Source organism: Nicotiana tabacum, chromosome 14 (assembly GCF_000715075.1).
Source record: "Nicotiana tabacum cultivar K326 chromosome 14, ASM71507v2, whole genome shotgun sequence".
In the NCBI taxonomy this organism is placed as follows: domain Eukaryota; kingdom Viridiplantae; phylum Streptophyta; class Magnoliopsida; order Solanales; family Solanaceae; genus Nicotiana; species Nicotiana tabacum.
The window spans coordinates 61,308,801-61,335,487 of NC_134093.1; the positions used below are offsets into that span (position 1 = coordinate 61,308,801).

Sequence of the window (26,687 nt, forward strand, 5' to 3'; positions counted from 1 at the left end):
TCCCAAAATTAATTCGAAGTAAATGGGCGAGTCCTAGGGTTAGCTAATCCCTTTGGAAACATTAAAGAACAAGAATAATTAAAGAAACAATAACTCACTTCATAATAAATAAAAATCATTCAATACATAAGCACAACAAGATATTTAATCCAACACTTTAAATATGAATATTCCCATAAACAAGATTCAAGTGTTGGAAAAAATACTACACACTTAAATATACAATACAAAGCAAGGAAATGAAGAAATGAACATAAATGGGTAAGAAATTCTCAACCAAAAGCTTCAAATCTTCAAGACCCAAGTGTGTGTGCAAGAACCCTAGCTCCAAAACTTGTCCTCTCTAGTCAAGAGACTGAAAAATAAGCCAAAGATATGCCAAAGATCTCTTTCCAATAAGCTAGGTCGTGTATTTGTGGGTTTGGAGTTGAAAAAATGTGAATTGTAAATCATATCTAGGTCTGAAGCCCGTTGACCGCAGCTGCGGAAGTATCCTCACAGGTGCGGCTCCGCAGATGTGGATAGCCTATCACAGAAGCGAACTTTGAAGGGAACATTGACTCCGCGGACTTGCACTCGCAGATGCGCAATCGCAGATGCAAACTTTGAGCGTAGATGCGCTACTGCGGATGCGGTGAATCGATCGCAGAAGCGATTTTTGCCTTCCAGGCCTTCTTCCGCAAATGCGGCCATTTCCTCGCGGATGTGAGGTCGCAAAAGCGACCAGTGTTCCATAGATGCAGAATCACTGAATAATTTTGCATTGTTTCAACTCTGTTTTGCTCAATTCCACTTCAATTGAATTCAACCCTCTTCATGACATCATTTACCTGAAAATCTAGCAATACACACCATAAACAACCACATATTATAATTGAAGGACGCAAAATCTAAAGAAAAGAGACTAAAATAAGTGGTAAATCTCTCCAAGGTTAGAAATTGATTAGAATCACTTACCCAAGGTTTGTAGGTGAAACTCCCCTCTCCAAATCGCCTCCTACCGAGTCTAGGGTTCAAAAATGAAAGAATGTGTTCAAAACTCCCATCTCCCAACCTTTTAACCAACTGCAGATGTTGCATTTGTGACAAAGGTTTTGCATTTGCGAACCCTCTCAATTGCGGACTAAGGCGCGTATTTGCGAACCCTAACAACCTCATGCGACCTCGCGATTGCGAGAAAAGGCTTTCCAATTACGAACTGGCCTTCATCGCAAAAGTTTAAGTTTATTCGCAAACGCAAATAGTACTAAAATCCTGCTACCTTCGCAACTGCGAAGGAGAAGTCGCAATTACCACAACAGACCCACTATTGTCACCTTCGCAATTGCGACATCAGAGCACCAACACACCAACACACCAGCAGTTCATTTTATGTTCAAAACCATTCTGATACATGTCTGGAACTCATCCGAACCCTCGGTGCTCCAAACCAAACATACACACAAGTCTAAGAACATCATATGAACTCACTCGCACGATCAAAACATAAAAATAACATCTAAAACTACGAATCGAACACTAAAACACATGAACTTCAAAGTAAAGTTCAAGAATTTCTAAAATTACAACTAAACGTCCGAATCCTATCAAATCAACTCCAAACGACACCAAAATTTGCATACAAGTTCTAAATACCATAACGGACCTATTTCAAGTCCCAAAATCAAATTCCGAGCTCGAGAGCTAAAAGTCAACCTACGGTCAAACGTTTCAACTTCAAATTGCCAAATTTTGGTAAATCAGCACAAAGAAACCTACGGATTTCCAAAATCAATTCCAAGCTTATGCCCAAGTCCAAAATCGCGATATGAAGCTATCGAATCCATAAAAACACAGTTTCAGTGTCATTTTCACAAAAGTCAAAGTTCGATCAATAATATTTAATTTAAACTTCTAAGTCAAGAATCAAGGCTCCAAATCAACCCAAAAGAATCCTGGAACGAAACTAATCAACCCCGCAAGTCATAGAATCATAAACACATGTGTGAAGCATAAAAAAGGGTAACGAGGTGCAATTACATAAAATGACCGATAGGGTCGTTACATTCTCCCCCTCTTAAAACAAACGTTCATCCTCGAACGTGCATAAGGACATACCTGAAGTGGCGAATAGATGAGGATAACGACTCCGCATGTACTGCTCGGTCTCCTAGGTCGCCTCCTCGACCAGATGACCCCTCCATTGAACCTTCACTAAAGCAATATTCTTTGATCTCAACTTTCGGACCTGTCGGTCCAAGATAGCCACAGGCTCCTCAATATAAGTCAAATCCTCGTCCAATTGGACTATGCTGAAGTCTAGAACATGATATAGATCACCATAATACTTTTGGAGGATAGAGACATGGAACAACGGATGAACAACAGATAAACTAGGTAGAAATGCAAGCTTGTAGGCCACCTCACCAATCCTCGCAAGGATCTCAAAAGGGTTGATATAACTAGGGTTCAACTTGCTCTTCTCCCGAACCTCATCACACCTTTCATGGGTGAAACCCATATCAAGACTCGCTCTCCAACCATGAATGCACCATCGCGAACCTTCTGATCTGCATAACTCTTATGTCTAGATTGAGCTGTCGAAGCCTATCCTGAATCATCTGGACCTTCCCTAAGGCAACTCGAACTAAATATGTGCCTAATAACTTAGCCTCTCCCGGCTCAAACCACCCAACTGGAGAATGACACTGTCTCCCATATAGAGCCTCATACGGAGCCATCTGGATACTCTATTGGTAGTTGTTGTTGTAGGCAAACTCCACAAGTGGCAAGAACTGATCCCAAGCAACCCCCGAAATCCATAACGTAGGCACGAAGCATATCCTCCAATATCTGAATAGTGCGCTCGGACTGTCCGTCCGTCTGAGGGTGAAATGATGAACTCAACTCAACCCGTGTGCCTAGATCACATTGTACAGCTCTCCATACATGTGATGTGAACTGCGTACCCTAGTCACAGAAGATAGATACATACGCCATGAAGTCAGACAATCTTGCGGATATAAAACTGAGCCAGCTCCTCTAAAGAATAGGTAGTCACTACTGGAATGAAATGAGTCGACTTGGTTAACCTATCCTCAATCACATTGTGATGACCCGATAGGTCATCTTATATTTTAGAACCTAATTCTGCACTTTGAAGCCTTAAATACCTCATTTTATCCTTTCTAGATGAGGTATCATTTTATCCTTTATCCTAAAATCCATTTGCCCGGAATCGACTTCGGAAGTCCCTCACCCGAGTTATCGCACTTTGTTAAAATTTGAAAGTTAAAGGCTTAATGACTTTGAAATGTTTGACCAATATTTGATTTTTTGGATATCGGATCCGTATTTTAGTTCCAAAACTTGGTATAGGTCCAAAACTATATTTATGACTTGTCTGTCAAATTTGGTGAGAAACGGAGTTGGTTTGACGTGATTCGGACGTCCGGTTGTGAAATTAGAAGTTCATAAGTTTCCTTGAAAATTTCCTTTGATTTGATGCTAAATTCATAGTTCTAGAAGTTATTTTGGCAATTTGATCGCACGAACAAGTTTGTATGATATTTTTAGACTTGTGTCCACAATTGGTTTAGAACCCTGAGGGCTCGGGTGAGTTTCGGATAAGCTACAGAGTGGATTGGACTTAGAAAATATTGCTGGTGTGCCTCAGTTCTGGTGCAGGCCTCTGATCTCGCATTTGCGAGGTCAGGCCTTGCATTTGCGATATGGCAGCAAACCTGTCAGTTTCGCATTTGTGAACATGACCTTTGCATTTGCGAAGAGACCCAATTGCGCAATTGCGTCCAGGTCTTCGCTTTTGCGATGGGGACTGGGGGAAGCTACTTCGCATTTGCGATCGATGGGTCACATTTGCGATCAGGCTAGTTCGCATTTGCGAACATTTCATCGCATTTGCGATTGATTCTTCGCATTTGCAGGGTTTGCATTTGCGAACCCCAGGTCGCAAATGCGACATCTGCAACTGATCAAAATGGGACTTAGACGGGATTTTTGTTCATTCTCTCAAATTTTCAAACTTAGAAACCCTAGAGGCGATTTTTCAAAGAACTCTTCTTCCCCAAATCATTGGTAAGTTATTCTAAACTAATTTCTTTCACTACATTTCCTAAGATTTCAACCTAGAATCTTGTGTTTTCATGGTGGAAATTGGGGGTTTGGGTAGAATTAGGGATTTTTGTAAAATGGGGATTTAGACCTCAAATTGAGGTCGGATTCCAAAACAAATTACATAACCGGGCTCGGGGGTGAATGGGTAATCGGGTTTTGGTCCGAATTTCAGGATCGGACCAAGCGGTCCCGGGGGTTGACATTTGTTGACTTTTTCAATAATGACCTAAATTGAATCCTTTGCAATCGTGGGTAGTTCCTAAGACTTAATTTGAATCGTTTGGTTGGTAATTTACTAGATTCTATAGGTTCAGAGGCTTGTTTGAAAGGCAAAGCTGTGATTGAGCTTTGAGTGGACCTTTGGAGCGAGGTAAGTGTCATGGTTAACCTTGACTTGAGGGATTATGACTTGTTTGTCTATTTGCTACATGTTTAGATGTTGGGTACAACGGTGATGATTACTTGTGCGTTGTTGTCGGGTTAAAGCATGCGGGTGGGACTTGTTCCTTGTAGTTTATTGCTTACTTTAATCCTGTTATCCATGCTTAGACTAGTTACTTACTAAATTGATCGTTCTTACATTGTTTATGGGCTTTTGTGATAATTCAATATTGATTCCAAAGTCGAGATTCGTATTGTGGAACAATTGTTGAAGTAAGGCTTGTTCTCGTTGATTCTATCTCCCTGCTATTACTTGTTCATTGTTATGTGGTAAGGGAGAGTGTAATGCACGAAGGGTGATGTCGTGTTAACCTTGACTTGAGGGATTAGGACTTGTTTGCCTATTTGCTACATGTTTAGATGTTGGGTACAACGTATATGTGAGGTGACGAGTACTTATGCATTGTTGTCGGGTTAAAGCATGCGGGTGGGACTTGTTCCTTGTAGTTTATTGCTTACTTTGATCCTATTATCCATGCTTCTTACCATGTTTACGGGCTTTTGTGATAATTGAGTATTGATTCCAAATTCGAGATTGGTATTAATGAACCATTGTTGAAGTAAGGCTTGTTCTTGTTGATTCTATCTCCCTGCTATTACTTGTTCATTGTTATGTGGTAAGAGAGAGTGTAATGCACGAAGGGTAATGCCATGCCATATTGTGAGTGTAATGCACGAAGGGTGATGCCGTGCCATATTGTGAGCGTTAATGCACGAAGGGTGATGTCGTGCCATGTTATGAGAGTTAATGCACGAAGGGTGATGCCGTGCCGTATCTATTGATTTACATTGTGAGGTTGATAGTAAAAGCATGAAGGGTGATGCTGTGCAGTATCATTGTTCCATTGTGAGGCTGAGAGTAAAAGCATGAAGGGTGATTTCGTGCAATATTCTTTATTGTGCTTAATTGTTTTCACTGGTTAAAGGCATATTGACTATTTTGGTTATCATTTCCGTTGTATTTCTCGTATCTTGTATCCCCTTTAGCATGTCCCCCTCCCAATAGTACATGATTAGCTTTTATCTGTTGTTATCTTGTACATATACTGTTATTTGCACAAGTTTATTATGTGAGTGTCTTGTCATAGCCTCGTCACTAATTTGTAGAGGTTAGGATCGACACTTACGAGTACATGGGGTCGGTTGTACTCATACTACACTCTATACTTCTTGTGCAGATTTTGGTATCGGCCTTAGATGATCATGAGAGTCGGCAGTCTGGACTTGCTTATCGGAGACTCAAGGTAGAACTGATGGCGTCCGCAGACCTTGGAGTCCCTTTCTAGTTTCCTTATTTTACTATTTCTTTTCATTAAAAACAGTTGTATTTCCGTCAGACACTATTTGTAGCAAATCTTAGAAGCTCGTGAGTTGTTACTCCAGATCCATATTGTATCAAATATTATGGGCTTTATGTTATTCCACATTTCAGTTTTAGCTTTTATTTAGCTTGATTGATTCTGTTATTGAAATTGACTAAAGTTGGCTTAAAGAATCCTCTAATGTTGGCTTGCCTAGCAAGTGAAATGTTAGGCGCCATCACAGTCCCGAAGGTGGGACTTCTAGGTCGTGACAAGTTGGTATCAGAGCACTAGGTTACCTAGGTCTCACAATTCACGAGCAGGCTTAGTAGAGTCTGGAGGATCGGTACGGAGACATCTGTACTTATCTTCCAAAGGGTATGAAGTTTAGGAACAAATTTCACTTATATTCTTCTCTGTCGTGCAAATTTGTTCTCTCATTGCTAATTGAACTCTTCTATTCTTATTCTCTCGCAGATGGTGAGAACACGTAATACATCTACCGATAGACAGGGACTAGAGCCCCTAGTGGAAACTATGACCAGGGGTAGAGGTCGAGGCTGACATCGCGCTAGAGGCTGAGGCAGAGATAGAGGTAGAGCTCAGTCTAGGGATTGGGAAGAAGCACCTGTTATAGAACCTCAGGTGGATCTTCAGGAGGAGGTTCCAGTTCAGACTGTATCGGTTAGACCAGTTCAGGTTCTAGAAGGATTCATAGCAACTCAAGTGCTACAGGATGCTCTAGTCCAGTTTGTGAGTCTTATGGAGGGCGTGGCCCGGAATGGTACATTTCCAGTGGCACCAGCCGTCTCCTAGGCTGGGGGAGGAGCAAAAACTCCTGCTACTCATACTTTAGAGCAAATGGCTCCCCCGTATCAGTCTCCAGCAGCTCAGCCAGTTAGAGTAGTTCAGCCGGTTATTGCGGCACAAGCCGATGATGGACCAGCTATGTCTTCTGAGGGCTTATTGAGATTGGACAAGTTCACCAAGCTCTTTCCAGTTCACTTCAGTGGTGCACCTTCTGAGGACCCATAGGATTATCTTGACCATTGCCATGAGGTTCTACGGAACATGGGGATAGTTGAGACTAATGGGGTTAATTTTTCTATGTTTCAGATGACGAGTTTCACTAAGAGATGGTGGAAGGATTTTGTATTGTCTAGACCAGCGGGGTCGTCGGCTCTTACTTGGAACCAGTTCTCTCAGATATTTTGTGAGAAGTTTCTTCCTGTCACATTGAGAGAGGAGTATCGTCGGCAGTTCGGGCGTCTCCAGTAGGGCAGTATGATTGTTACTCAGTATGAGACCCGTTTTCTGGATTTGGCTCGTCATGCTATTCTTCTGCTTCCTACCAAGAGAGAGAGAGAGGGTGAGGAGGTTTATTGAGGGACTTGCTCAGCCTATCAAGTTGCAGATGGTTAAGGAGACTGGGAGTTATATTTCTTTTCAGACGGCTGCCAATGTTGCTAAGCAACTCGAGATGGTTCTTATACAGGGGGGAGGTCAGGGGTCTAACAAGAGGTCATTCAGGTGGGTTTAGCGGCGCCTCATCTGGAGGTAGGGGTACTTTTGGTAGGGGCCATCCTCCCAGGCCATTTCATTCAGCACTCTAGGCATCCCATGGTGCTTCAAGTGGATGTGGCCCTCATATGCCTTATTCTGATCAGCTAGCCTACAGTGCACCACCAGCTCCTATTAGTGCACCTCCACTCCAGAGTTTTCAGGGTGGTTACTCAGGTCAACAGGGTCAATTTCTAGGTTAGCAGTTATAGCAACCGAGGTCCTGTTATACTTGTGGTGATCTGAGGCACATTGCTAAAAATTTTCCCTCGTGCATCGAGCAGTTCACAGCATCAGGGTTCTCGTGCCATGGTCCCGGCACTGGGTGCTTCATCGCCCGCTCATCCAGCTAGAGGTAGGGGTCATACAGCCAAAGGTTGTGGTCAGGCCGTTAGAGGTGGAGGTCAGGCCTCTAAAGGTGGAGGCCATCCAGCTAGGGGCCATCCTAGAGATGTAGTCGAGAGTGGTGGGGCCCAGCCCCGATGCTATGCTTTTCCAGCCAGGCCCGAGGCTGAGTCATCTGACGCTGTTATCACAGGTACTGTTTCAGTTTGCAGTAGAGATGCTTCAGTTCTATTTGATCCGAGTTCTACTTACTCCTATGTGTCATCCTATTTTGCTTCATATTTGGTTGTACCTCGTGATTCTTTGAGTGCTCCTCTGTATGTGTCCACACCTGTGGGATATGCTATCGTTGTAGACCGTGTTTAACATTCGTGTGTGGTCACCATTGGGAATCTTGAGACTAGTGTCGATCTTTTACTTCTCGATATGGTAGAATTCGATGTTATATTGAGTATGGATTGGATGTCACCTTATCACGCGATATTGGATTGTCACGCTAAGACAGTGACCTTAGCCTTGCTGGGGTTGCCTCGATTAGAGTGGAGAGGGACTCCTGGCCATTCTACCAGTAGGGTTATCTCTTATATGAAGGCTCGACATCTAGTCGAGAAGGGGTGTCTAGCTTATTTGGTTTATGTCCGCGATTCTAGTACGGAGGTTCCTTCCATGGATTCAGTGCCAGTTGTTCGTAAGTTTCCAGAGGTATTTCCTGCAGACCTACAAGGGATGCCACCCGACAGGTATATCGACTTCTGTATTGACTTGGTTCCGGGCACTCGGGGTTGACTTTTTGATATCGGGGTAGAAATCCGATTCGGAAAATTGGAATATCTCTATTATGTCATTTTTGAATTGTGTGCCAAATTTAAAGTCATTCCGGATTCATTTAACATGTTTTGGCACAAGATTTGTAAATTGAAAAATTTGGAAACTCAAAAGATCGAATCGATGTGTGAATTATAATTTCAGCGTCGTTTGATGTGATATGAGACCCCGAGTAAGTCCGTATAATATTTTAGGACTTGTTGGTATATCGAATCACTTTAATTGTGAGATGAGCGCTAAAAGAAGTAAGAAGGGACTAAGTGTAGGGTAGCTTTTGAGTGGAACCAATAAAAGAAAGAAAGGTGCACTTGTTTTGTAAAAGAATACACAACTAATGGAAATTGCAAAAGAGTTAAAAAAAATCTTTCGATGAATAAATTGATATCTTGTTCTTGCTAGTGGGTATGGATTAAAGTAGTGCCTAAAGAAAGAGGGAACGTTGTTAGGGATGATTTTAGTTGTGAAATTAAAATTGCGATTGAAGAATTTGCGCTTACAGTTGATTATGTGATGTGTTAAAGTGCTTAGGAGGGTTAGCGACTATTCCTAAATATATCCTTCCCGTCCCTTATCCCACATTACAACCATAAAAAAAGTCCTAATTGATTTTAGACTGAGTGAGCCTACATTAGTAGAGATTTACATTAAGGGCAAGCCTATTGTGCCAATTGCATGCATGTGACTTCTTTTGTGAGAGAGAGATTTTCTTTGATATACATGAGTCCTTTAAATATATTTGAGAATTTTATTTTAATGTATGGATTCAACTTACTCTCTTGTTCTTGTTGTGAGGGCACATGGCTGCACAAGGGATATGTAACGTTATTAGACTTCTCTCTATGATGCTGGGTGTTCAAGCCATGAGTGCATTGTGACATTGAGTTGGTTTTTGAGGCTAGGAGTGTTACGATCATGTTGTCTTTGTTTGAATATTTTTTGAAGTTTTGCATAAGAAAAAGGGAAGTGTATGTGATTGCATATGCTAAGGTTTAATTGTTGCTATTTGTTACTATAAACCATGGTCATTGGTGTAGTGTGCCTCAACTGTGTAAAAACAAAGTGCTCAAGGATAGTGTAAGGTGTTGGTTGACTCGAGGACGAGCAATGTTTAAGTGTGGGGTATTGATGTTTGGCTATAATTACATATTTTTAGTACATTACTTACCTTGCATTTTGGGGCTTTAATGCTAAACTATACTATATTTGTGCTTAATTGAGTTTATTTTATGTGTAGGTACATTGGAGATGAAATTGGAGCAAAATAAATATTTAAAATGTAATTCATACACTAAAACAATGGGCTTATGATTATATAATAATAAGAAAATTATTGATGAAGAAAGAATAATTGAGACAAGGATTGAAGACCAATGCAAAAGAAGACAAAAAGAAACAAGTAAAAGAAGAGTTGAAAAGTAAGAAACCAGAATGAGAAAGGAATTGGAAAAGTTGGCAACAAAATTGAATTAAAGCAGCAACAGGCGTAGCAAGATACTTAGCTCGTTATAGAGCAGGCGAGGGGAGCTTTCTTGCTCGCGTTTGAGCATGCGCCGCGAGGTTTTTTTTATGTGTGGGGTGGTTTTTCTCTAACACTTTACCTCCAGCTGCAACATCTACCACACTTTTTGTCTCAGGATGTAGCCTTTCTATGAAAGTGTGAGCTAACACTTCGTTTGTCTAATTATGATAAGGACAATATCTGAGCAGCCCCTTGAACCTCTCCTAAGCTGAGTATAGAGACTCCCCCGCTTTCTGTTTGAAGGCGACTATCTCACTTCTAGCAATGCCTGAAGGGAAGAACCTTGCCAGAAATGTCCTTGCCAGATCATTCCATGATGTAATAGAATTAGTTGGTTCTGCCTTCAGCCATCGCTTTGCTTCGCCCAACAGAGAGAATGGGAAAAGTGTGAGCCTCACATAGTCGGAAGTGACCCCGTTAGTGATATAAGTATCACTAATTGCCAAGAAATTCAGGATATGTTGTTGTGGATCCTCGTGTGGAAGACCCATAAACTGCCCGCTCGCATGAAGTAGATGGATCATGCTCTGTTTCAGCTCAAAGTGCCCAGTGATTCTGGGCTTCACAATGCTGGAGGTGACATTAGCATTGCTGGGCATTGCCACTTCCTGAACAACCATGTGTTGCTCCTCTGCCATGTTCACAGGAAATTGAACGAGTGCCTGAAGTTTATTTGTATCCCTTGCTTCCCTCAACCTCCTATGAAATGTTCTCTCAGGTTCGGGGTTAAAGACTTTAAGTCTGTCCTGGCTTCTGACCTTGTGCATTCAATCTAAGTTCCTGAGATCAGAGCAACAATCAAGTAACGTTATACTTGATGAAATAAACAATTAAAGCAAAAACAAGAAAGTAGGCGATATTCAGGACTTGACGAAATAAACAATTATAGTATTGATGTTTGGCTATAATTACATATTTTTAGTGCATTACTTACCTTGCATTTTGGGGCTTTAATGCTAAACTATACCATATTTGTGCTTAATTGAGTTTATTTTATGTGTAGGTACATTGGAGATAAAATTGAAGCAAAATAAATATTTAAAGTGTAATTCATGCACTAAAACAATGGGCTTATGATTATATAATAATAAGGAAATTATTGATGAAGAAAGAATAGTTGAGACAAGGATTGAAGACCAATGCAAAAGAAGACAAAAAGAAACAAGGCAAAAGAAGAGTTGAAAAGTAAGAAACGAGAATGAGAAAGGAATTGGAAAAGTTGGCAACAAAATTGAATTGAAGCAGCAGCAGGCGTAGCGAGATACTTAGCTCGCTATAGAGCAGGCGAGGCGAGCTTTCTTGTTCGCATTTGAGTGTGCGCCGTGAGGTTTTTTTTTATTTCGATACTAGTTTGAGCAAAAACTAGAAAGTAGCCAAACATCAATACTATAATTGTTTATTTCGATACAATGAAATGATGAGGGATGCTTTTGGGATGTTTCCTGGGGTTCAATCCGAACCAAATGATGAGGCTAAGCATTTCTATGAACAATTAGAGGAAGCTAGTCGTCCATTATATGAAGGCTCAGTGCATTCCAAGTTTTCTGTTGCGGTTAGATTGCTAAGTGTTAAATCGGATAGTTCTATTTCTCAAGCGGGCATTGATTCTATTATTGGGCTTATGAATGAACTTAATCCGAGTAACATTGACTTACCAAAAGATTTCTACACTACTAAGAAATTGGTTTCTAAGTTGGGTCTTTCATCAGAGAGAATTGATTGTTGTAAGAAAGGTTGCATGTTATTTTATAAGGATGACGCATCTCTAGAGAACTATAAATTTTGTAATCAGCCTCGTTTTAAGGAAGTCACAAATGCCAATACAAAAAAAATCAAGTTAAAGCGATGCATTACTTACCTCTTATACCTAAGTTAAAAAGGTTGTATGCATCAATGAGCTCTGCTCCTCATATGAGGTGGCACTATGAACATAGAAGGCCACCTGGTATTCTATGCCATCCGTCATATGGAGAAGCGTGAAAGTATTTTGATAGGGTGTTCCCCGAGTTTGCTAGTGAACCAAGAAACATTAGGTTGGGATTCTGCACAGATGGATTTACTCCATTTGCTGTCTCTGCTGCACCATATTCATGTTGGCCAGTGTTTGTTACCCGTATAATCTTTCGCTCGAGTTGTGTATGAGAAGTCCATATATGTTCCTAACTTGTATTGTTCCAGGTCTACGCAATCCGAAAAGTTTGATTGATGTATACTTGCAGCCTTTGATTGATGAGTTACAATTATTATGGAATCAAGGTGTGGAAACATATGATATATCAACTAAACAAAACTTCAGATTGCATGCTACTTTGATGTGGACTATAAATGATTTTCCTGCTTATGGAATGTTGTCCCGGTGGTCGACTGCTGGAAAGTTAGCTTGCCCTTGTTGTATGAAAGACACAAAAGCATTTACTTTGAAACATGGAGGTAAAAATACATGGTTCGACTGCCACCATAGATTCTTGCCAATGAATCATGAATTTAGGCGAAATACAAGTGCATTTAATAAGAACCGAATTGATTTTGAGGAGCCACCGGCCTACTTGTGTTCAGAAGAAATTTGGAACAGAGTAAGGGATCTGCCTAGTAACAGAGTCTCCACCATATAATATACCAGGTTATGGTGACACACATAACTGGACTAAACAGAGCATATTTTGGGAATTACCTTATTAGAAGCACAATCTTCTTCGGCATAATCTAGACATCATGCATATCGAGAAGAATTCTTTTGACAACTTGTTTAACACTATTATGGATATTACTAACAAGACCAAAGATAACTTAAAGGCCAGGATAGACTTAAAGGAATATTGTAGGCGAAGTGAGTTGTATCTGACATACTTTAACAACAAGATTCAGAAGCTCAAAGCCAGTTACACGTTCACCTTGGATGAGAGAAGAGAGATTTGTAGTTGGGTCAACAATTTGAGGATGCCTGATGGGTACACATCAAATTTATCCAGGTGTGTTGACATGAAAGAAGGGAAGTTGGCGTCAATGAAAATCCATGATTGTCATATTTTCATGGAAGCGTTGATGCCTATTGCGTTCAATGCATTGCCTGATCGAATATGGAAACCGATTACATAGATAAGTTTCTTTTTCAAGGATTTGTGTTCTTGCACATTGAGGGTGGAGAACCTAATTTATATGTAGAGTAACATTATCTTAACTGTAAACAAGCTGGCAAAAATTTTCCCTCTTGGTTTTTTTGATGTAATGGAACATCTTCCAATTCACCTTGCACAAGAGGCACGACTTGGAGGGCCAGTTCAATGTAGATGGATGTATCCCTTCGAGAGGTAATGAAATTTAATCATTTATCTTTTGCATTTGCTTTAAAGATTGTTTCGTCTAAAAATAACACTATGCAGAACTATTGGCAAATGTAAACGGACCATAAAAAATAGATCAAGAATTAAGGGCTAGATAGGCGAGGCGTATGTGGCTAAAGAAACATCTTATTTCTGTTCATACTATTTTGAACATGATGTGCCATGTTTGAGAAATAGACCGAATCGGCATGATGATGAAGGCGAAATCGATCCTTTGGCACCACCCTTTTCCATTTTTAATCAATCAAGTAAAGGAGGTCCAAAGAATAGTCCAAAGCAAAGGTTGACTGAGATGGAGCTAAAGTCAGCTACAACACATGTATTGTTGAATTGCCCTGAGGTCCAACCTTATTATAGGTAAGTATATATTCGTATATATTACGAACTTTTATATTAGATCTATCACTGATTTAACTAATAAAAGTTATAATGGCAGTTACTTTGTTGGTACATATGGGCAAGATGTTGTTTATCCCAAGTTTTCAGAGTGGTTTAAAGATTTTGTAAGTATTATTTATTATTTAACATAATTTTTATTATATGTAAATTAATTATAACTATTTTTAAAATTCTAAATTATATTTAATTATATATATATATAGGTTCATGATCCAGCTAATGGCATTAATGATCCATTTTTACGTGATATAGCTTGGGACCTGACCCTAGAGTCAGAATGATGTCTAAGTACTTGGTCAATGGGTACAAGTTTCATACAGAAGAATGGTCTAATGGAAAGAAAACCAACAATGGTGGGGTGTGGGTGAAAGGTGATGGAGATGTTGATTATTATGGTGTACTTCAAGAGATTTTGGAATTAGAGTATACTGTAGGTTGGCCGAAGAAAAAGTTGGTACTCTTTCGAATGATCCAATACCGAATAGAGGTACAAAGGCGCATGCTCAGTACAAAATAATTAAAATTAAACACACGGGGCAGTATAGACTTTATGATCTCTTTATCATTGCACAAAAGGTGAAACAGGTATATTATGCTCCTTATCCTTTGAGCAAGAATAAGTCTGCATGGCGGGTAGTTTTGAAAACAAAGCTCGTGGGTAGAGTGGTAGTCGAAGATGCATTAGATGTGGCGTACCATAATGACATTTCAAATGTTGAATCAATAGTGGATGATGAATTGCATTATAATGAAGGAATATATGAAGAATTTGATCCTTCTGTCCTTGGACCAAGTGAGGACGAAGATAGAGGTGTTGAACATGAAACAAGTGATGAGGAAGAATTACTAGATGAAAGTGAAACATGCGATGATGAAGACTTAGATGATTACTATGAAGATAGCGATGAAGATTGACTTGTTATTCTTTTTAAGGTTGTTATTCCTTCAATCATTTAATATATTTGAAGAATTGTTGTATGTTTTTTTATGACATGTTAAGCATTTTATGTTATTGCTTTAATTATTTATTATGTTGCAAAATTATTTTATATATTTATGACTTGTTAGGTTGTTTATTTATTTCTTTAGTCGTTTAATTTGTAGAATAATTATTGTATATTTACTATCACTTGTTGTATTTTTGTTTTGTATTTTATTATGATTATATTACAGATATGGCATCTAAGGGGAAAGAAAAGATAAAATCTAAGAAGAAAAAATAATCTGTTCTAACTACCTCAAGTATGCCAAATATGAGTCCTCCTCTTCCTCGCCATCATCTTCCTCATCCTCCTCAGTCGACTTCATTGCCATCTACCATGTTCACTATATCCCCTCCATCTAATAATAAAGTTCAGTATTATTCTATGCCTACCAAAGGAAGTTAAAATAACACTGTTTTTAACTTTTTACCCACGCCTTCTATACCATCATCTTCACCAGGCTATCATGGTAGTCAGCATGGTGGCTCATCAGCTGCTGCACCCCCGAGCTTTTATGGTAGTCAGCATACTGGCTCACCAGTTGTTGCACCCCCGCGCTTTCATGGTAGTCAGCATGGTGGCTCACCATCTACTGCATCCCCGAGCTTTCATGGTAGTCAGCATGATGGTTCGTCTTTTGTTGCTCCATCATCTTCCAGTCCATCATCATCATCCATTCCCAGCATATCTAGGTTGGATATTGGAGGCTCTTGCCCAGCTACATCTAGTGCCGCTTCTGTAGACACAGGTAGAATCTTGGAGGGGATGTACAATTTGATAGTTATAATCGATTGATAATTGTCCCTTACGAGGATGGGTAAGAAGGTTCTTATACTATTTTTTAAGTTTTGAATGTACTTTTAGATATGTTAACATTAAAGAATATTTATTTATAATTAAAATTTTTGAAACTTTAAGATGTTTATTAATTATATATATGTTAACTTTAATGCAGGTTTTTTCTATCCTTTCAGTCTACACATTTGGTTGTGGATTCTATGAAGCCATTTTATCATAAGCCGTGGAATTCTTGGAGACAAACACCTAGAGCAAATATGGAATCAATTTAGGGTAAAAATTGATTATATTTATTTAACAATTAGCGTCTTCATCTAATGTTACTTTTTTTATATTGCAGACAAAATGTACATGGCATCCTCAGCATTAAAATAAAATAAATAATATTTTCAAGAAGAAGGCTGCTAAGCGGATTAAAGATACTCTGTTCGTTGCTCGAAATGCTGGTAAAATGCCGGAGTGGTTAAGAGAAGAGGTTTGGGATAAACTTCTTGAGAAATGGAATACTGCAGAATGGACGAAGAAGAGTGAACAAGCAAAGGCAAATCGTGGCTCGTAGCACACAAGGGGTTCGATTAGTTTTGCGGCCCATAAACTAAGATTGGTAATTACTTATAAAATTTTTCTTAGTTTTACATATAGAATTTTACGATTGTAATGTCTAACTCATACTTTTTGTTATGAAGGAAAAGGAAAGAGGGCGAGATATGAGTCACACTGAGGTCTTCAAGGAGGCGCATAAGAAAAAGAAGAAGGATGGTACAAGAGAACACTAGGTGGAGACGCGTGCGTCGGACACATATGTAAAATACTAACTTCATAATTATTTATGATTTATTAATATTAGTTTGTTTACATAATAGTTATATTTTCATTTCAGGAAGATTATCATAAAAGGGTGGAAGAATGGCAACAAACTCAGCCTCCTTCAACTCAACTAGAACCTTATGATATGGCTTCATTGTGGATAGAGGCAGCAGGTGGAGTAAACAAAGGCAGAGTCTACGGACTTGGAGTACGTCGACCTACAGGTCATCCAAACCCACTCTTAGCCAATTCTTCTTCTTCTCAAAATCAAGAACAAATGAAAGATATGAGAAATGAAATTCGTGATTTGAAGTAACAGTTGGACTCCCAATTCGGAACATTCGTTAAGATGAAGAAATTCATGAGAAAACATGGGCATGATCTATCTGATGATGAGGATAAACAAACTAAATCTGATATGTAGTAGTTTAGGTGTGGTGTTTTGGTTGATTGGTAAACTTGATTGTGAGAGACAACTTTATGTTTTGTTTTTAAACTTGAATATGGACTACTATTTGGAAGTTTTTATGCCCAAAATTATAAGGTTTAATGGTTGGTATTGTTGGTTTAGATTGTGTTAATGGTTGGTATTGTTGGTTTAGACTTTAGATTGTGTTAATGGTTGGTATTGTTCGTTTAGACTTTATATTGTGTTAATGATTGGTATTGATTGTGTTAATGGTTGGTATTGGTTGTGTTAATGGTTGGTATTGGTTGTGTTAATGGTTGGTATTATTGGTTTAGATGTTATATTTGTTGACTGGTTGTTAGCGTTATTGTATTGTAATAGTCTGACAGGTCGTGTAGCTCAAAATAGAGCAGAATTCTGCCAAGTTTTACAGAAAATTCCGACTGATTTCCGACGGAAACAGTCGGACAGCTGCCTAGATTTTACCAAAAACACCCAGATTTCCGACCGAATCGGTCGGAAATTAAAAACAAAATTAATATTTAACAGTTTTCGACGGATTCCGTCGGAAATTAAATAATTTTTTTAATTATTAATTTCCGACTGATTCGGTCGGAAATTGTATATTTTTATTATTTAATTTCAAATAAATAATCATCTTTATTTATATTATTACGACCAATTCCGTCGATAAAATTCCGACCACTATGGTCGGAAATTTGAATATATTTGGTCGTCTGACCTTTTTGATCGTTCTGACTACTTTGGTCGGAAATCACCGACAGATTCGGTCGGAAATTGTTTTCCGACCAACTATTTTCCGACCGACCAATTTTGGTCGAAAAGTAGTCGAAAATTCGTGATTTCCGACCGAATTCCGACCGTTTTGCAGTCGGAATTCTGCCATTTTCCAGTAGTGATATGCTACATGTCCCCGTTCTTGGTGCATTTATTCCAGCAACAATGGTTGCTGTCCTGTATTATTTTGATCACAATGTGGCATCTCAACTTGCTAAGCAAAACGAATTTAACCTGAGGAAGCCATCTTCCTACCATTATGATCTGTTGTTACTGGGTTTTATGGTATAAATTCTCCCTTCCACCAATTGGTCTTCATTCCATTGAATGTCAAGAAGTTATATGGCCTATTGCTATTATTATGGTAGGTAATCACTTGTGGTCTTCTGGGTATCCCCATGCAAATGAAGTCATTTCATAATTTCCAATGCACACAAAGAGTTTGGCCACACTGAATATACCCATTTCATGAGAGCAAGTTGTGTCAAAATAGATTACCGCATCAGGTGTTTGAATGTATGTCAGAGAAAGAGAACCAGCTATCAGTTGACTTACTTTCTTGTTACGCAGTTGCTTCGTAATCGACTAGTTGCAAATGCACGAAAATGTATGACTGAGAATGGGAATTTGGCTGAAGTATATGAAGGCATGCAAGAAGCCTATCAACAGATGCAGAGTCCACTGATTTACCAAGAACCATCATCTCGGGTATGATTTAGTCCATTTCACTTCTTTCATTCAATGCAACTGTTTTCCTATCCTATATCTTGCAAATTGTAGAAATCTCCCGTCATAGTGAAACATCTAGTAATATCAAATTCATGAACAAGGGTTAAAAGAGTCTACCATTCAATCGGCTTCAACGGTGTTTGATGTTGAGAAGGAGATAGATGATTTGTTGCCCATTGAAGTAAAAGAGCAAAGGTTGAGCAACTTGCTACAGTCCACCATGGTAGGAGGATGTGTGGCCGCGATGCCTCTTCTCAAAATGATTCCGACCTCAGTCCTTTAGGGCTACTTTGGCTTCATGGCCATTGAAAGCTTACCAGGAAACCAGTTCTGGGAACGAATCTTACTGCTTTTCACGGCTCCATGCAGAAGATACAAGTAACTCCATCATCCTTGAAGCCTTTCTTTCAGTCAGTTTGTATTTGAAAGTAAAAGAAAATGCATGCATCATTATCTTGTTCTCATCAATATTTTTTTTCTTTGACAGAGTAATTGAAGAGTGTGACGCCGTATTCGTTGAGACTGTACTTTTCAAGACAATCGCATCCAGAGCATCTACTTGCTGATCTGTTTCGGGATCACATTGCTGGAGTTTTCTTACCTTTAATGATCATGCTTTTAGTTCCCGTCAAACAATTCCTACTACTACCTCGGTTCTTCAAAGGGGCACATCTTCAAGAATTAGATGCTGTAGAGTATGAAGAAGTAAGTACCATCATTATCATCATGCAGCATGGCTAGAGTAAGCTTCACCTGTTTCTCTCTTCCAACAAACGTTAAAAAAGAAGAGTATAAATCATATAACACAAACGTGACAAGTTTTGGTGCCATAAAATGTCTTCCTTAAATAATTACTACTAAGATGCATCCAGGTAATTGAAATGAACTATCAATGAATCAACTACATCTCAATCCCAAATTAGTTTGGGTTCGCATTGTATGGATTGTTAAGAAGACCCTAATAACTTTACATCGTATTGTCACGCCCCGACCTCGGGGAGCGCGACTGGGACTCAACCGAGATAACCCGGCCGAACAAGCTTGTGCAATACCTTCTACCTGAACTCACCTATGAATAAAGAGACGATCAATTTTATTAATTAGACCAAGAGAAGATCATGTGAGCAACACCAATTCATTACCATTAGTTACATCATTTATAACTTCTCAAAAATACATACACTTTCATAGTTTGAAGTGGAACAAGTGGTACAAATACAACATTACTAGTTTGACTTTCCCAACACCAACATACAACCCACACTATGTCTACAGAACCTCTAATAGATACAAAAGAGTACTATGATAATACCGGCAACAACGCTCCGGCTTTACCTCAAAATATACTACACAAGGAACAAAATATACACGACCCCAAAATGAAGTTGGGCTCACCAAGTCAGCTGGGAAGAGGGTATACCGCTATCACTGATCAAAGTCGCCTGCTGTGGAACCACCTGCATCCATTAAAGATGTAGCGTCCCCGGCAAAAAGAACATGAATACATATGGAATAGTACTAGTATGAATGAATAAACACTCTCTCAATAGAACAAATAATAAAATAAGGAAGAACAATCATAGAATCAACAGAAGCCTCAAACAATACCAAGACATCAAGTTAGGAGCAAGACAAGTTTTCAAGTAAATTTTCTATATTTTAGGTTGGGAGATCTTTAGCACCGATATGCCACCGTGATTTTTGGTACGGAGTACGATCACGACCCGATCGGCTAGGTCGTCTCACCCAAAGAAATCAACCACAATCACAGTCACTATCAAGATCTCAATCATTATCTCAATCACAATCTCAAGCACAATCACCACTATATGTGTGGTATGGCGTCCGATCTCAACCCGACCGGCTAGGCCGTCTCACCACAATGCCGTGTGGATCGATATCACACATTGCTAGAAATCATCTCATCCCATTTAAGGGGAATAATCTCATCACATCAATCTCCTCCCAAACAAGGGGAATAATCACAATACACACCTACATCGACACGTGTAGTTTCGGGATTAGGTCATTTCAACCTACCCTTCCTCGGTGACTAACGATACTCCCAAATGTTTATTATATAAAGAGCTTTCAGCTCATTTCATAGTCTTTTACTCATCTTTTCATTTCATTGGCACTAGCGGCCACAAAAATAATATCATTCTTGGTACGTTGGCCGGATTTCATATATCATGATCACCCCTTTCACTTTCAAACATCATCATCAACAACAAATCATCTCTAATCACGACCTTTAGTACACATATGAGCAAATAAGAGTCTTAGGCACATTGGGTTTTCTTCCACAATCTGGCATAATAACTAGCATTTGAGACATAATTGAATTCATAATATTTCGACACATGGTCACATTTGAATACAATCTCGTAGGATAACACAATATGATAAGAGCATTCGGAACACATTTTGAATATATAACTTTCGACACAGAGTTTATTCGGAATAGTCAAGTTTATAAGAAATAACTTAGAAACATAAGAGCTTGAGCCAATCATAACAACAACTTACGAGGACATCATAGATTCGATTCTACAAGTGGAGTTTAGCCAACATACCTCGCTTTGAGCTCTCCTTAAATTACTACACAGTTCCGAAAATCCTAGCAACATTGATCTATTTAGAGACATAATAAAATTGAGCCACAATTAGGAAGATATTCATAGGTTCAGCTCACTTAAGCATTTTATCAAGCACTAGGTGTGCATTATGTTTTCAAGGTCCTCTTATGGTGAATTCTTTCATCCAACAACCCAATATCTACCCTTTTGAGCTCAACAACCTTCTCACAACTCTTCTAGTACATGCATGCATAGATAACAACACCATGCCTAAGAATCACACTCTCCATTACCCATCTTCTACCCCAAACTCGAAATTGAAAACTAGGGTGTGGGACCTTACCTCTTGGATGAAGATCTTGTGAATTATCCAAGTCTTGAGCAAAGATTGATGAACAATTAGTTTAGGAATCTCCCTCTCACTCTAGACCACTTTCCTCTCTCTAAAATGTCAGTTAGAACCAGCCAAAATAAACCCCAAATTATTTTTATAAAAATGGGATCGGGTGAAATTTTCCAAAACTTAAACTCTACGAAGCCAGGTCTACGGTCGCAGACTGGACCGCAAAACAGGTATACGGCCTGCAAAGGGGACCACAGAAAGGGTCCCAAAAACTGGGTAGGGTTGGACAGGTTTGCGACGGATCTGCGGTCCGCAGATCAGTTTTGCGGTCGCATAATGGACCGCAGAACCTCCTTCCGAAGTTTTCTCATGCTGGATCTGCGATGGGTTGTGCGGCCCGCAAAATGGTTATGCGGCCGCATAATGGACCGAATAATGATCCTCAAAATTAGCTCAAGTTCTGTTTCACTCTGCGGCTGATCTGCGGCCCACAAAGTGGTTCTGCGGTCGCATAGCAGACCACAAAAACGCCATAGTCTGCAAAATGATTCCTTCAACTCCCTGACGTACTATACAACCCACAAAGTCCGTACTGCACCTCAATCACATTACTCTACCTCGGCACCACGAAATCCCGGATTTTAGGTAAAATTTTTACGAGGCCTTACACGTATGACCAATAACACTTCTTTGTACAGTGTTTTGAGGATTTCTTATCTTTTTTCTTATTATTTTAGCAGGAAAATGAAGGTTCATTTGTTGATGATGGGGAGATTCTGAATGGCATGATGACAAGAGGTCGAGATGAGATTCGACGTATATGTAGTTCAAAGGTTAGAAGCTGCAATGCCACACCAACCAGAGATTTTGTTAGCGTCCAAAGCCCAAGACTCTCTAACAAGGTATATGTATTGGATAAAATATATTTATATTTAATGTTAGCATGAGAGACTGACATGTAGAGTCGAAAACAGAAGGCAGTCGGATCTGAAGACAATGATCTCGTCTGTTACCAGAGAGAATGATACTCATAAAGGTGGGATATGTTACATCATGTACCTTAGCATTAAGATGTGCCGTAGTAAATCCACATGAGTTCGAAGGGATTATGTCTATTAGGAGGTTATAGAGGGTTTAAGACATTATTATTATGAGACCCTGAGTTTACAACCTTGATACCGTTAGATATTATGTTACTGTGGTATTTTCTTTTAAGTGAAGTATTTTAGTAAAAGTTTTATAAGTATAATTTTGGATAGTTACCATTATTACTATTTTCGGATATGATAAATTATGCACATAATATGAGAAAGTTTATGAGATTTTCTTTGTTGTAAATATAGAAATTATTTTCTCACAAGAAAAGAAGGTTATCTTTCTACCATTTTAAGAATTAAGCGTGCGAAAATTTATACTCTTTATATAAGATTAGAAAAATTAGAAGTTGAGAAAATATATGTATTTTTACATGGATGTTTTAATAAAATAATAATATATGTATTGATTTTATATGGTACTATAATTTATTAATATTATAATATTTTAATAGTAGTATTTTAAGCAATTTGAGATAATTCTTAATTATGCGGGTAATTAGTTAATTATTGATTAATGGGTAATTAATTAGGATCTTGGATAAGCCTAAAAGGCCTTAACGTGGTAGCATGTGTGAAGATTTAATTAAGCCTAAGGTGACTAATTATGTTGTGAGGCTAGGTGGCATCCCTAGAGGAAATCTTGGCTAAAGCCTTAAAATACTCAAATTCACAAAGATTTGGAGAAGGCAACGTGAGTGCTTCAATCAAAAGCCATGAAAGACTGACACGTGAGAACTGATACGTGGAGCCGAAGACAGAAGGCAGTCGGATTCGAAGACAACAATCTCGTCTGTTACCGGAGAGAATGATACTCATAAAGGTGAGATAAATGCCTGCCACCCGGTAACATTTAATGAAGAATATTCTACAGCATTAAGGGGTCGTTTGGTTTGAATACGGCTTATGTCGGGATAAGTTATGCTGGGATAAGTTATGGTAGGATTAGTCATGCTGGGATTAGTTATCAGAGGATTATTTTTTATCCACTGTTTGGTATGTTGTATTAAAAATGACAATTGCATAATTTCTAGGAAGAAGGTATAAGTTATCCCGACACTAATTACCCCACCGTCTATAAGGTATAAGTTATTCCGGTACTATTTTTTAATCCCGGGATAACTTATAACAGGTTTGCTAACCAAACAAAGTATTAAGGTGGTATTAAATTTTTATACCAACACTATACCTTCTTATACCTCATACCAAACGACCCCTAAGTATGTGCTCTGTTACAGAAAATATGACGTTCACTGTCTACCATTACACATTATTCAATGGCCCTAATAATTGTCATTAAAGAGAGGCTTGATCCTAGGAACTTGTTCCTTAGGTGGAACTATAAATAGTGAGCTCTATTATGATTGTAAGGGGGCGAATTTTCTGACAAGCATACATTGTACTCTATCAAAGGCTCAATAACATTTTACTTTCTTGCTTTTTTATATTGTTCTTACTGTCTCCGGAAGCTCTACACCCGGGACTAAGATATCTGTTGTTTTATTTCAATTTCACGGTTAAGTCTTACATTTTTGCCTAATTCATCTATTATTTTCGAATCAAATCGATTCACTTATCTATAAACCACGTATAAATTCAGCTGTACCGTTTTACGGGTAAATAGTATACGGTCCTCGTGTTTGCAAGATTAAAAGGGAAAGTCCTTGTCTTGGTCGAGGAGGATCCTTTGGTTCAAGAACTGGGGAAGCAAGACGATCAAATCTGTCAAAAACTCACAGTTTCCACTAAAAGTGGCATCAATGTCTCAAAACTATCCACATTCACAAACAATCAAATATTGTTTCAGAGGCTGCAGTCTCGCAGTTAGCTAAAGATAGTTTAGGCCATTATTCTTGTAAAATTCTTTCACCTTCTGATTTATTTTAGGAAAACATAACGAAGTATTGTTAACATAATCCATGTTGGCATTTAGATTGCTTTTTTGCTTTTAGCTATGGAGAACGTGGAGCACGAAATAATACGTTTGAGAACAAGAATTTATCTCTTTGCCAGGTAATGATGACTTTGCATGAGGATTCAAGTTAACTATAATTAGTGTAGCTTAACCGATTATAGTAAGTAATTAATAATTTTTTAATTTAACTGTAAAAAACAAAAATTTAACTGTCAAGTCCACCTAAAATAAAACCATACATAACTAGTTAACTACCATTCCATTCCAATTTATACTAACCTATTTGATTCAGCATGACGTTTAAAAAAGAAATGAAGATTTCTAAAACTTATGATATTAAAATTTATGATCTTAAACAAGTCATAACATTTGGTGGTTATAATTCATTTGAACTTGTGGTGTTAAACATGCGAGAACATTTCAATAGCTATAAAAGCTTCTCATTAAGGGTAAAATTGAAAGTTTAAGTTAAAATTATTTTTAAATTTAGAAAAAGGAACATTCTTTTTATAACTGACCAAAAAGAAAATATGTTCATATGAACTTAAACGGCGGGAGTATCTATAATAAGTAAATTTGTTATGTGATATAACAAGTTGAATTATACTATTAATAGCGTAAAAATATTTTTACATTAACAATGTATATAAATTTATTCTATCAAGTATTAGGGCATAAAAAAAAGAAGGAAAAGAACGAGAACATTTCCTAGCATCACAAGTTTAAAGAAAAAAAATATAAACTGCTTAAGATTAACCAATTTTAGAGGGAAAATTGTCAGACAATGCCATCCGCATTTTGTTTCTCGACCTGATTTTGTTCGCGCGAAACTAAGTAAGCATTGGGACATAAAAATTATGATTTTTGAAAAAGTAGTATTTGGAGTTAAGTTGAAAAATTGTATTTGGAATTTGAAATTATGTTTGGATATGCATTTCACTTAATAAAAATATTACAATTTTGTGAGTGGAAGAATTATTTTTTTTCGAAAAACTTAAAAAAAGTGGTCAAAACCTCTTTTGTTTTTTGAAAAACTCATTTTTAGAGCGGCAAAGGGCCAAATATACCCCTCTATTTTCGAAAATGGTCTAAAAATACCCCTCGTTATACTATTGAGTTATCTATACCCCTGCAGTCATACTTTGAGTTCAAATATACCCTCATTTAAACGGAGGGACACGTGTCATCGTCATGTTGGTCAATTCTAAATATCTTCTAATTAATTAAAAAGACTCATTAATCATACCAGAAAAGCAATTTTTTAAAGGAATTATTTTTTAAAAAAACTGAAAAAAACTGAAATTATTTTTACTAAAAAATAAAAAAACAAAAATATTTTTTTTCAGTTTTTACAAAAAACCTGCTTTAGAAAAAACTAAAAAATATTTTCTAAAACAATATTTTTGAAAAAACTGAAAAAAAAGTTGAAAATCAATTTTCTAAAGCAATATTTTTTTTGTAAAAACTAAAAAAAATGAAAATATTTTTTTTTCTAGTTTTTACAAAACAACTGCTTTAAAAAAATCTGAAAAATATTTTCTAAAATAATATTTTTGTAAAAACTGAAAACAAAATCTAAAAAGCAAATTTCTAAAGCAGTGTTTTTGTAAAAACTGAAAAACAAATATATGTTTTTTTTTCAGTTTTTAGTTAAAAATATTTCAGTTTTTTTCAGTTTTTAATTGCTTTAGAAAATTATTTTTCAGTTTTTTTTTTCAGTTTTTACAAAAATATTGTTTTAGAAAATATTTTTCAGTTTTTTTAAAGCAGTTTTTTTTGTAAAAACTGGATAAAAAAATATTTTTATTTTTTTCAGTTTTTAGTAAAAATGTTTTTTTAGTTTTTTCTCAGTTTTTATAAAAAATAAATTATTTTTCGGGTATGGATAATGAATCTTTTTAATTAATTAGGAGATATTTAGAATTGACTAACAGTACGATGACACGTGTCCCTCCATTTAAATGAGGGGTATATTTGAACACAAAGTATGACTGCAGGGTATAGATAACCTAATAGTATAACAAGGGGTATTCTTAGACCATTTTCGAAAGTAGAGGGGTATATTTGGCCCTTCGCCGTTTTTAGAAATTCTCCAAAAAAACTTATGAATTTTCAGGAACAAAAACATTTTTTAAACAATTTTCTGAAAAAAAGGAAAAACAATCTATGAACAAACGAGTCCTAACACTCTTTGGTCGAAAGCAGAACTGCTCTAACAATTTGATACATCTTGCCACAAGACAGGCTCCTCCAAGATACACAATGCATAGAAAACTTGGTAAATAGTCACTTTTTAGGTAGGCTATTAGAGTTTAGTCATATTTTAAATTATATTGATAAAGTAGCTATTTATTAATGCAAAAATACAAGTCTGGAATAAAAACCCCT

General features: G+C 37.7%; 1 non-coding gene and 1 pseudogene across 1 annotated transcript; both read left to right on the top strand.

Annotated features, from left to right (window-relative positions):
• The first annotated feature begins 10,264 nt into the window (after positions 1-10,264).
• On the top strand, positions 10,265-10,370 carry LOC142169335 (small nucleolar RNA R71). Its single transcript, XR_012699043.1, has one exon. It is a non-coding gene; the product is annotated as a small nucleolar RNA R71 (small nucleolar RNA).
• Positions 10,371-17,641: 7,271 nt separating this feature from the next.
• LOC142169141 (boron transporter 1-like) lies at positions 17,642-24,133 on the top strand (annotated as a pseudogene).
• Positions 24,134-26,687: the final 2,554 nt, after the last annotated feature.